The sequence below is a fragment of the Anomalospiza imberbis genome, chromosome 5 (assembly GCF_031753505.1).
Source record: "Anomalospiza imberbis isolate Cuckoo-Finch-1a 21T00152 chromosome 5, ASM3175350v1, whole genome shotgun sequence".
Lineage (NCBI taxonomy): Eukaryota > Metazoa > Chordata > Aves > Passeriformes > Viduidae > Anomalospiza > Anomalospiza imberbis.
The window spans coordinates 55,486,203-55,499,336 of NC_089685.1; the positions used below are offsets into that span (position 1 = coordinate 55,486,203).

Consider the following 13,134-nt stretch of genomic DNA (forward strand, 5'->3'; position numbering starts at 1 on the left):
GAAAAGAAAGCACATCGTAATAGCCTGTCTTTTTTCAAAAAACAGATTCCAGGCACCACACTCACTTTAACAGAGCTTGGTATTTATTCTTGAGGTGAAAAGCAATCTTATGCTCAGAAGTGAAGATATTTGGTTTGAATTCTGGTTACCTCTTTACAGACCTGTATGTTAACCAGAAACCAGAGCAGAGTGATCAGGGGCTGGTGCTCTTTCCTTTATACCAAATAGGATGGATAAGAGGCTTGAACTGTCTTGGGTCTGCCGTTGACAAATGATCTTTGGCAAAGGGTTCTATTTTTTCCCTTTTTCTATTTTTCATTTGGTCCATGTGAATCTGCTTTGTGGTGGTAATTTAGTTGCATGTGTTTACCAAGTGCTGCATAAGTATTAGCACTACAGTTGCAAAAAGAAATCTGGTTTCCATTGGAAAGGACTATTTAAGTGGGGGGAACAAGGCTGATATTTTTGGATCTGGAATCTTTCATGGGAGAGCTTTCAGCATCCTGGAACATTTCCCTTGATGCTTTCCAGCACAGTTTTGCCATCAGAAATCCAGATTCCTACAGGAAAGCTTCTCTGGAATAAAGTGCAATCTTCCTATCCAGCTGCAGTTACAGGACTTTCAGATATTATGCAAGCTGAATGCTCTCACTAGGGAGGAAAGTCTGGCAGCTGCTCTCTGGGTCCTTAACCTGGACACGCAGTCTGTTCCAGAGAGATTTTGCTTGTGATGGTGGCAAATTCAATTCTCAAGTGTGGTTTGTTGGGCTGGAGTTCTGTTTTGTGCAGTGAGGGGCATTCACACTGTGTGTTGAAGAATACTTGTAATGACTCTTTTAAAAAATTAGGGTTGATTTTATGTGCATGGGGCATAGCCATGGTAGATTAATCCTGGCTGCTCTTGCTTTCTAATCAGAAGGTTGCCAAGTCTTTATGGTTTGGGACATTTTAGAAACCTAAAGCTAAAGCCACAGGTGTTTACAGGATGGCATTTCTCATCTTAAAAATACAGTTTCTTGTGCATTCCTGCAGGTAATCTCTGTAGATCCTCGGCTCCCAAACCAGTGCTGAATTCAGGGACTAGCATGCTGGTAACACTTTCAAAGTGAAAGGGAGAACAGCTTCAGAGAATTTAGAGCCTGGCTCTCTTTTGTTCATTTGTTAGTAGAGAGATGCTTGCTGTGTCTGACAATTTCCACATCATCTGCAGCTATTCTTCGAAATCGGAGCATCTTTTTCTGCATTATGTCAAGGTAACTTTAAAACAGAATAGAAACTTGTAGCAGAGCTCCCTTTGCTGAATAAGGGAGGTGAATCAAGTGCTTTTTTTCTTATTCTCGCTGAGAAATGAGATGACTAACATCTGCTACCTGAAACAAATAGTCTTGTTAATTCTGTCAGTCTGGTATGTCCTTTGAAAAACGTCACAACAGAAGACAGCCTGGATCCTGGGGACCAGTTTGCTATTGTTGCTTCCTACTTTTATGAGTGTGTGCCAGCTGCTGCTGGAGATGAGTAACTTTTGCCTTCCAGAGAGGGGACTTTGTTTGAGGGGACAAGCCAGAGCTATAGACCCAAGTCAGAGCTAACTCTTATTTCCTTCCTCTTACAGAGGAGCAGGAAGGGAAGGATCAGGATTAACTGCACCAATGTTGCATCTGCAGGATGTCCTCTTAGGTAAAGAAATTAAATTCGGCTCAGTTGATTCGGTCTGAGTCTCTCTAACTTTTAAGAGGATTATGCACTGAGGCGTTTGTTTTCTGACCTCAAGTCCCCTCTTGTGCACTTGTGTGAATCAATAGTGATTCATAGGTGCTCCATCACTCAAATCCATACTTGTGGTACATCCTCTCCATTCTGGTTGCCTGTGCTTCCTACTAGGAGCTGGGACACAGGGTGGAATGTGGGAGAGATCCTCTTTCAGTACCTGAGCCTCACTAGCCCCCTGAAGGAGGGGATTCAAGTTTTTATTCACTGATTTTTTTCCTACCCCCACTATTTCCAGACAGAGCAGACAAATTTTCTCTCTCCTACATGTTTGGCCTTGCTGATCCATGGTGTGAGGTTATCCAGGAAAACAAGAAATTTGCCTGTGAAGGTATGGAGAGATGTCTGGCTCTTTTGCAGACACCCATGTTTTTTTCCCCAGTTATTCCTCAGTGACTGTTCAGGCACGTTAGTGAGACTGAGGAGGCTGTCCTCAGTGCTGCCCTGAAGCTGCTTGGAGGTTGCCAGTGTGACAGGGCTGTCATCAGCCTGCCCCCTGTGTGTGGCTATTGGTGTGCTCTCCCCCCACATGCTGTGCTCTCCCCTGGTCCTCCAGGCTGGGGCTACAGCTATAAATTGTATTCACACCTTTTTGTCATCTGCAAAAGCTTTCTTCTGCCCTTTCTCCAAGAACACTGATTTTCGAGATGGAAGAGTTTGGTTTTCCTTGTAGGAGATCCATTAAAGTTAATTGGACTCTCTGCTATCAGAGCCAGAACTGATGCAACACAATTGTCACCGTGAGAAGCTCCTGCTCCTGGGAGTGAGTGATCAATCAGAGAAGAGCCAGAAGGGATGTGTGGCTGCTGAATTAGGAAGCTCTGTGGCTGACTGTAAGTAACTCCAATATGTTTGATTTCATCATACATCAATATCATCATATCAATATGTTTGATTTCATCATACAGGTCCAATAAACCCTTGCCCTGGACTGTGACAGCCCAAGACCATTGTAGAGCTCTAAAAGAGTCAACAGAACTGGTTAAACCCAAGCAATACGATCAAAAATGCTGACTTTGGTGTATTTGACACTGTAATATTTCTCAAAACAGATCGATATGTGCAGATAAAAGTGTTGGTAGCAAGGCAAAATGACTGGCAAGTAGCCAGGGTGAAGAATGAGAACTGAAATCCAGTAACTCTGGCTTCATTCAGCTAACTTGCAGTGTAAGGAAGTATGCTTTATACCTGGTCCTTACTACTGGCAGTAAAAAGTCTTAAAATCTAGTAGAGATGGCTGTGTACCCTCAACATCTTACTCCCTTAGTGCCAAGCAGTACACCTGTCTATAAAAACGTTGCTGACTCTTTCTTCCTAAGGGGGAAGAGGAAGAAATGCATGTGGGAAAGAAGCTCGAGTGGCTCACACTAGGCTTCTGTAAAACCTTAGTGGTTTGTGTTTGCACAGTGAAGCCTTCACTTTAGTCTCAGGAGGTCCGTGTTATCTGTCCCAGTAGTCTTCTCAACTGACTGAAGAGGTAGGGAATTTGTTTTTCCAGGTCCTTGCACCTTTTTTAAATTTCTTTTCATGACCTCTTTGGAGGTTGGTCACAATACGTGGGGTTGTTTTCCCCTCTTCCTTTACAAGTATCTGTTCAGGCAGCTTGTTCCTCTCTGCCCTGGTCAGATGAGACAGGTGAAGACCACTGGGGTGCATCCCCACTTAGGCATGCTGAGCTCTGACTTCAACATTTCCCTTGATGCTTCTGAAATTACATTTCTCTCAGAAGTATTTTATTCTTCTGCCCAGACTTAACCTCAAATTTATTTCCCAGCCAGATGCGAGCAGGGCTAGGTAGTTGCAGCAGACATGAGCACCTGTACTTGAGAATGAAGTCTGTGAGATGATAAATCACTGCTTCAGTTATCCTGGGGGGATCGCAGCCAGGATCCTTTGTGCTGGCTTTGTTTCTGTGGGAGACCAGGACTCCTGTCAGGGGAAGAAATATTAGAGGTGAGTGCTCTTGAAAATGTCTGCGTATGGATGTCTGTGGGTCACTTAGGGGAAAGGACTGGAAAGGACTTGCACTTCCCAGGGCCCATCTATGATCCCAATGGAACATTTCCCATTGTCACGTGCTTGGAACTCTTTTTCATGTCACTCTTTTGTCAAGGTGAACTATGACTTGTATTGTTTTTATAAAATTCTTGTAGCACTGTTGAAGAACTGACTGATCTTCCCAAAATCACAAGGCAAGTGGGTAAGAACAGCTGAGTAAATAAAAGGCCAAGTAATTCTGACTGAGGCATTGCCAAGCTAAAATGCAAGTTCTGCTCAATATTGCAACCTTATGGTGGACTAATAAATTATGTGTAACACTAAAGAGCACACTTCAGTCATATTTTGTTTCAGTCTTCTGTGCTCAGTCCTCATTCAATGATAACCAAGCCTTTAAATAGTCTCTTCGTTGAATGTGGGAAATTAATTTGTAGAGAATTTTTAAAGTTTTATAGAAAGTTTATATAGTATGTATTTGTGTGTAAATTTTGAGATAAGAAATATTATAAAATAAGATAGATATTGTTAAGAGAGAAATAGGATTAAAAATAAAAGATGGTTTTGTAAATAAGATTAAATATTTTAAAGAATTAGAATTATGAAAGATATAGTGTAGTAAGACTTATGAGGGCTAATTTTAGATAATTAATTTTAAAGTATTTATAGTATAATATAGTTATAGAAATACAAATATTTCTAGGGTGAGTTTTCTTGTATTTTTGATGTTGAAATTTTTAGTCTAGTATTTTGAACTTCAGCGACGACGCTGTCTTGAGTCTGTTCTATTTTTTTTTGAGTTGGTGTTGCAATGAGTAAGTCATCTATGTAGTGTAAAATTCTTGACTGGGTGTTTTTGTTGGGTTGGAGACAAAGCTTTTGTTACAGAATTTTGATAAATAGTAGGTGAGTTTTTAATCTCGTGTGTTAAAATTGTCTAGTGATATCTTTGTAGTGGTTCTCTTTAATTGAAGGTTGGAATCGAGGTGTGTCCTCGATTGTAATGCTCCATGTCATGGCATAATCCCACAGTTCAGGCTGCTGCTGAGTGGCACCAGCAGCTCTAGTCCCAGTTCCTGCAGGAGGGCTTTTCTGGGGAAATAGGATTCCAACAGTTCTCTTCTTACCTGCAGCAGTGCGGAGGCCAAATGAGATGACTGACTCCTCTCTCGGTTACTAGAATGGTTCTGGTGGCCCTTTGGTTTGCAGCATTGGAGATGGACCACTTACCCTTGACAGCATTGTCAGATGGGGTGGGGGTGGTGCCAGCCCCAAGAAACCAGGGGTCTGTTCAAGGGTGAGGATTTTCCTGGACTGGATGGGACTGCTGAAGAAAGTTGAGTTGTCTTTGTCTGGGATGAGTCCTGAATATAATGCCTGTGTATAAAATATCCCAAGTGCATTGGGATTTTGTCTGGTAGGCTTCTTAAGGCAACTTAAGATGAAGGAAAAGAAAATCCAGGTGATTTCCTCCAGCAAATCTCCGCTTCCTCCTTTTCCTCATAACTTCTCCCTAAACAAAGCTTAATTGAAATTAGAATGGGAGTTTCAGAAGCATCAGACTTGTGTTTTACACTTCTGACTCTCAAATTGAGTATAATCTTTGGACAGATACTTTTCTCAGTAAAAGGCTGCTGCTTGTGGAAATGCCTACCAGCCCCACGCTTTGATGGGCAGAAGAGTTTGGGAAAATGCTCTAAGCTGAACTTGTGCATTTATGTATCTAGATATTATTAGCACCACATTCAGAATTCTGCAGGATAAATTTTGCCAGAGAAAGAGTAGCATTTGCTAGTGAATAAGCACTGATTGCACAAAAGTGATGGCATCTTACAAAAAGAAGAGGCCCCTGTTCTTAAACTGGAGGGCTCTCATACAGGGAACTGGGGGGAAAAAACCTGTTTAAAGTATTCCACGTGAACCCAGCATTGGCATACTGCTTCCCTGCACCAGCTCTCTCTCTTCTTCCCTAAAGGTTTCTTTCCTTCTGAGCCTACTCAGGTCAGGGGGAATTTGGCTTTATGGTTTCATTGGCAATTGGAAAAATCCACCACTTTATCTTGTGTAATCCGATGGGATTTGAGAGATTTCAGAAATGTTCTAGATGTAACTCCAAGTATATTTTTTTACGTGCTAAATAAATTAATTAGTCATTCTAGAGAAATGTTTCTCTTTGGCTTGAAGCAGATGCACTAAGAAACTGCTGATGCAAAACCTTTTTATTCCAGAGCTTGATCCCTCTTCCTCTCCTGCATGTGCACACATACAGCCAGCTATGTTAATGAATAGGTGTGATTGTCCCTTGTCATTTCTTAAGAGGAAAAACCTAATCCTGGACAGAGTGTTTGTATTTCTGCCCATCCTACATTTTATCCTATTGCTGCCAGCAGAAAATGGAAGATTTCTGCTGATATAAATGAATTTTTTCTTTTTTTCCCTGCATGCTGAATAAAATATGGTGCAGTTAGGAGCAGGAAATTAAAGTATATATTAAAGAAAATAGCATGCTGTGGATCCACTCTCAGATCAGATGAACACTTGAACTCTCCTGCTTTGTGCTGCAGTTGCCTTTCTCCCTTGTGGCATCTTCCTCAGTCCCACACTGACCTAACAGAAATGTTAGAAAGATGCTGACTGAGGGAGAACGTTCTCCTAAGCTAAAACCAATCATCAAAACAAGTCATCATTTGTGTGGTAGCCAGGTCATCCCCACAGATAAGATGGGAGCTGGCTGGCCATCCCCTTGGATCTGACACAACTGGCTGCTGGCCACTGGCTCTGAAGGCAGTACTGGCTCTCTGGCCAGGTGCTCAATGGATGCAGGGAGTTGCTCAGCTCTGTAGTGTAAATCTTTCCCAAAGGTGGAGGCTGTGGCAGTGCACACAGCTCTCACATAGGCCTTCATACAAAAGGTTCAAAGCCCTGAGGGTTCTTTGAGTGAGATACCGACTCAGAATTTCAATATACAGGTAGTTGGCTCCTTTATCTGACCTTTATAGGATTGTCTTCCTATTGTGGGAAGTAGAGGAGCAGGGATCCATTACCACTGGTGCTGCAGATTTCTTGTGCACTTGGTGTGTTGCTTAATCTTCTCTCTCTCTCTCCCCCTTGCCATCCTTGAAATAAGGCATTGCTTTTTTATCTTCCATGGTTTGGACTGAATCTCTTATACATATATTTTGCTTAAACAGAGCTGTGGTTTGGATGAGACACTGTCAGCTTGCTGCTGCATCTAAAACCCAGCAAACAGCCCTGTCCTACTAATGTGCCTCCTCCTGCCTGTTAAGCATCTAAATGTTTCCCCACATCCTATACTGTGTATGAGGAAGGATGATGAAAAGGCTGAAGTAGCCCTGGGTTGCTGGCTGACATGAGCTTTGGCAACAAACTGGCGACTGCAGTTGCTCAGGATTTAAAAAGCAATCTGTTCAGGAGGGACGTGCTATCGGTGCTGCTCACAGCCTCGTGCAGCAGCCAGCTGGTTAGCAGGCAGCCTGTGCTTTCCTCCTCTTCCCACTGGCATCCATGCTGGTGCTCCACAACATCACACCACCAGGATAAAAATAGGCCCCCCAAAGTGGTAAGCAAGAGGAGGCGGGGATAATTTCTCTCCTCAGGGAAGTGCAGCACAGCCACCAGCTGTGGGGACATCATTGGCAGCTTGGGGGCTGGTTAGCAAAGGCTGGAACCATGCAAAAGGCTCTTGCTCACCCTGAAGCAGGCTTGTTTCAGCTGAGCTGCTCCTCTCTGGACAAGCTCAAAGCCATGTCAAGCTCAGTAACCTGAATGCAAAAACAGCTATTAAAATGAACCTAGAGACAAGCCCTGTGGCTCAGCCTGTTGGGCTTTATCATCTTCCAGACTGCATCACACACACTACACTGGTGTTCCCTGCTGTCCCCTGATGCCAGCACAGGGACCACCTCCTCCAGAAGTGCTGGGTGTGTGCAGAAGCCCTTGTGCAAAACTGTGTGATTGACTCATTGCTTTTAACCTAGAATGTGGTGGAAGAGCTTTGGATTTTTTTGAAGCCAGCCTGAGTCACAGGCACCTTCCCTGTGACTCAGCTGGGCTGAGCTCTCTTCCACAGAAGGTTTAGGCTCGTGCCTCTTCTCTGTGTGCTCCCTCTCACACGCGCTGCTGTGCAGAGCTGTTCACACCACAGCCCCTTCCTCAGGAGGCAAATGTTCTTCACCTTCCTTCTGCACTGGAAGGGTTTCTGCCCAGCAGGAGGGCTCAGCTCTTCCCTCCCTGCAGGTATCCCATGCAGGTGCCCAGAGACACAGCACGGTGTCAGCATCCCATCTGAGCAGAGAGCTCATAAAACCTTGGTGTGGGAGGGAGCACACGCACACACAGAATTTCAGTTGCTCTGTGGAGGGTATGACTTAAAAAATTGCTGCCTTGGGAGGCAAACAACCCTATTATGCTTGGTACTAAAGGGACACACAGTTCTCATTAGTGATCTTGTTTTCTCTCCTCCTGCTCTGTTATGACCACTCAGATGCTTCCAAATATTTCCCTGTTGATTTGGTCTCTTATTTAACGAGTGCTGAATCTGGATGCACTGTGTGTACATGAAACCGTAGGCTAGACCTGCTCTCCTGTGTTTCTGGAGAATCAGGGGCTTAATAGACAAAAGTATAATATTTCATAACTCTTCTCAAGGGCTGGTCACAAGGCTAATTAAAAAAAAAACACAACAAAAAAACAACAAACCAACATTTCTTCCTCAGTAGTGAGTGAGTATTTGAGACTGGTAGGTCTTTTAGCTCAGGTATGTGATCAGCCTGGTACCTGTTTATCTCTTTTCCAGGCATTGATTTAAAACACAGCTCGGAGAAAATTTGCAAGCACATCTGCTTTTCTCTAAGGCCCAGCAGCTCACCCCTTTGTGCTCCTAGCCTGTGTCTCTGCCTGTGTCTCCAAGGTTAAGGCAGCAGGGCTGCTGTTTGATCATGTACTCTTCAGGAGCTCCTGCAGGCTGGTACCAGCTTGAATGCTGAACCTAAGAAATGATCCAGCTGTTCAGAGGGAGTTTTAAATATTTTTATATATATATATAGAGAGAGAGATGCCACATGTAGGTTAAGCTTTCTATCATTTTTGCCTTTCCAGTAAATAACTGTGCTCTTGCTATTGATATCAGGATCTTCAGGCTTCCACCAAGTCCAGTAATACTGGGGCAGGGGAGGAATAGGTTTAAAAAATAAGAAAAGAAAACTAAATATTGGAAACCCATTTCTCAGTAACTTTATTGACCTGCTAGGCTCTCTTCAATCATGGGCAGGACTGCCAGGTTTTGTTGGAAAGCTCTTACTGTCTTGTCTTAATGCTTTTATCACTGAAGTGCACATTTATCTACAAAATAGGCATCAGAAGTGAAGCTGGAAGAGCCCCAGGGATTTATATCTGCTCCTTCCTCATCACATTATGAGGGAAGCACAGAGTGCTCTTGGATATTCTGACTGTCTCTGAAGGGCATGGCAAAGATTATTGTAAAGTATCCCTCAGTAACATCATCGCTGAACTGCCAAGAGGAGTTTCTTGGGATTTATAAAAAGAGTCAGAGAGGAAGAAAAGTTCCAGGTAACAACAAACAATCCAGCTGAGGACATTCAGTCCTAGAAATGTCCCACTTTCACTTGGGCCAGTTTCAGAAAGCTCCAGTTGCAGGGCTCTGATGAGTTGGCAGCCTGAAGTTAAGCTGCAGAGCCCAGGCTGTAAACTTGGCTGAAGACCTTAATCCCTGTGTCAGTGTGCTGCATTGATCCAGCAGGAGAACAGCCCTCTTGGGGCCTCAGAGAACAGTGGAAGGGACTACAGAGAAGTGAGCTGTGATGCTTGGGCATCCCCTTAGGGACACTTGTCCACATAAGTGACCTGTGACTTGCTGTATTGTCAGCTTCATGTTCAAAGGTGAGCCCCCGTCCTCCATATCCTCTGAGACGGTGATGGTATGTGATTTGCCTCTTGGAGGTGGAATGGATGACACTGAGGGCTCTGGGTGTGACTCTTCATGCCAAAAAATGTATCAGCTTCCATGCAGAAGGCTTTATTTTCCTCAACTTGACCCTGCTGAGGTGCAGTCCCATCACTGAGACAGTAGTCCAGATAAACACAATTCACAAATTAAAAGAAAGCTAAATTAAAAAGAAAATGGGAACTTTAACGCTGTTTACTAGCAAGTTAAATTTTCTGGAGGCCCCTCTATCTGCATGTGTACAGGATGCTGTGCAGTTAAATGAAATCTCTTTTGGAAATGCAGTGAGGCAGGGAGTAGAAGCACATTGAGGTAATTCCATTTTAAAATACGTTGAGGAAATGTTTTTTTTCCCTATTTTAAAGGGTCTGTACACGGTGAAGGGGAAAAAGTGTTGTATCAAGCAGCAACTTGGAAGCAAAAGAAATTAACTGGAACTTGTTGGCACGAAAGGTAAATGGGGAAGGAGGAAGTAATAGGAAAGGAGTGGGAAAAATTCAGACTTGATCTTGCAGAGATTTTATTTGGTATGGTGAAGGTGTTCCTTCTCCCAGCATCTCCTCACACCATTTCACTGCGGGTTTTTTCCTTCCCTTCCCTCATCCCCCTTTATTCTGCCTCTGTGTGGGTTCAGTATATTGTGTTTGCAGATGTTATGCAGAAGAACTTCATCTCTGTAGGTATCCACACTGATCTGCTGGAGAAATCCATCACCAGCCTTTTGGGGTACTGCAGGTGAATTTTAGTTTACATGTTTCTCCAAATATTTCCAAAATTAAGTGATGCCTCTGGAGAGAGTTTTTGGATAGCATCTATTTGGTGTAGACCCTCATCCTGTTAACATCACAGCAGTGGTGATGGCTACTGCTCTAGAGAAGAGGCCCTATTTCACTTCTGAATGGATATGGTGGAGGGCTATGTGCATGTTCATCGTAGCTCTCCGACATAGGGAAGAAGCTGTTTTCTCCCTGGCACTTGGACCAGAATACTCTTTTGTTACCAAACACAGCAGCAATGCTTCCTGCTGAAGACTATTAGGGTAATGGAACATGCTAGGAATATTATTTTCATCAAGAAAACACCCACCACCCACCAAATCTACAGTATAGCATGTCAGTTCACTCCAAATTGGGAGTGAAAGGATAGGAGAGGGGGAAGGATAGAGGAGATGCTAAGGAGCTCTTGGAGCACTCTACAATTCTCTTCTTCCAATAGCTTATTTGTGAAGGCACACAAAAAATTCCAAAAGTATATCTATTACAGCTGAGAATAGCAGTTGAGCTATCATAACTATTTACATGCAGTACAGAGGAAAATACTATCAGGAATGGGGCCATCAGTCAAAGTTTTGCCTGAATAGGAGTCTCACAGACAGCTCCCTGGAGCATGCTCCAGCACACAGACTCGCTGCTATGTAATAGCATTTGTTATGGCTGGCAGTTTTTCAAGACTGGTTATATTAAAGTAGATTTCAATGCCTATTTATGTGCCAACATATTGAAACAGCCTGTTTTCTCCTTCCCCCCCCCCGCCCCCCCTCCTTCTCTAGAGCTGGTGAATAACAGAAGTTTGTGGGTGCCTGTCTAAACTAAATTACTTTTACCCAGGAGCTAAAACATAGAATTAGGCTTTATTGTCAGAATGAGCTAGAGCTTTGGGATGATGTTATGACAGGGGAGAAAGAGGCTGGGAAATTCCAAGAGTCAGAAAGTAACCAGAAAACAATTTAGTGTGCATAACAAGGGAAGTACCTACCAGTGGAGGTGCAGTAAGGGCAAAATGCTGAAGCTTAAAACAAGGCTAAAGTGAATTTGAGTTTTGTAGGATTATAATGAAAAAGGCCTAGCAACATAGGAATGTGGGAGTTTTCCTAATTGGTTTGACATCTAGTTGAACACATTTTTTTTCCAGATAAACTTTTAAAATTAGTTTTTTAAGGCTTTGCTCTTCAGATTCTATTCAGCCATGATCCATGTGTTTCAATGAGGATCATATTATTCTAGTACCTGGTGAAGGTCCTTTTAAAACTTAATATTAAAGATTAATTTAATGCTCTACATTCTTATTCTTCCCAGGGCAAAACCTATCAATGCTCCAAAAATTCCTGAGGAGATGAGCTTGACATGGATGTCATCCTTCCAGATTGGGAAGGAATCATGCAGTCACTGGGATACCCCTGTGAGACACAAATGTCACCAGGTGAGCCTCCAAAATCTTCTGGCTTTTGTAACTCCCCTGTGAAAATCTGCAAACATCTGTGCTGTGGCTTCTAATGAATCCATGAGGGCTTCAGTGCAGAGTAGGAGACTGGGCATGTTCCTCAGAATTAGGAAAGCTGGTGGGTGCCAGTGTCCTGCTTCCAGCAAACAGCAGACCAGCCTGGCACCTCTGGGCAAAGCTCTCACCACAGGGCACGTCAGAGGCCTGAACGTGGCAGAACTGAGGGGCTAACAACAGCAATGCTAAACTATGGTACTAAAAATCTTCTGGCACTTTCATCCATGTCCCTTTCTTCCTCCCTTATTGTGCCTAGTTAGGTTAAGAGATAATTTTTTATTCGTGTGGCAATACCATAGACTTCTAAACCATATGAAAGGTTAACTTCAGAAGTAATGAATAATGTGACCAAAATAGATTTGGACCAGTATCCTGTCTTTGATTTTTTTTCTTTTCTCTTTTTAAAGGGCATTACAATCCCTTTTGCCTTTGCTCACATTTTGATAGCTATCCCTAGGAAATAAGAGCCAACTGTTAAATATGCAGCATTGTGACTTTGTTCTTTGCTTTGTGCTGCAGCTGCCACAGGAGACTTGTAGCCCCACTAAAATCTGTTACTCCCCCTGAAGTCCTGAGCTTTCTGGACTGAAGGAAATCTGTCTAATTGTCATGGCCAACTGATGGTGTGCAAAGGATTTGGACTAACCAAAGAGTTACTAGGTGAGAGAAAGCTCACATTAATGCCGTGGTGAGAGTAATGGGGGAGCTTAACCAAGATTTTTTTTTGCTGACAGACAAGGGATTTTTACATGGCACACTTCCATGCTCCTGGAGGGATTTCTGCTAACACTTGGAGTCATGTCAGCTAGCCTTTCCCTTCCTAGAAATACTTTTGCAATCCAACTTGCTGGGTATGAAGTCCTAGTCATGGCATGGCTGTGCCCTGGCACTGTGTGAGTCCGTGTAGGATACTCTTTCCCAGACTTTAACTTGCAGGAGGACAAATTGCAGTGTGTGTCCAAAGCTGTTTGCCAAAGACCAGGCAGCAGGTCAGAGAGAGGGGCCAAGAGAGGCAGGGCTTTTCCTACAGCTCTGCTGAGTGTGAGGAGGTACCTACCTGACCGAAGAACTGTTGATTTGGTTATGTAGGACATTGTGGGGAAAGTGAAGCT

General features: G+C 43.4%; 1 long non-coding RNA gene across 1 annotated transcript; it reads left to right on the forward strand.

The window, feature by feature from the left end:
• The first annotated feature begins 3,450 nt into the window (after positions 1–3,450).
• Positions 3,451–12,709, forward strand: LOC137475023 (uncharacterized). The gene is made up of 3 exons (XR_010999644.1): positions 3,451–3,720; positions 11,821–11,944; positions 12,542–12,709. It is a non-coding gene; the product is annotated as an uncharacterized lncRNA (long non-coding RNA).
• Positions 12,710–13,134: the final 425 nt, after the last annotated feature.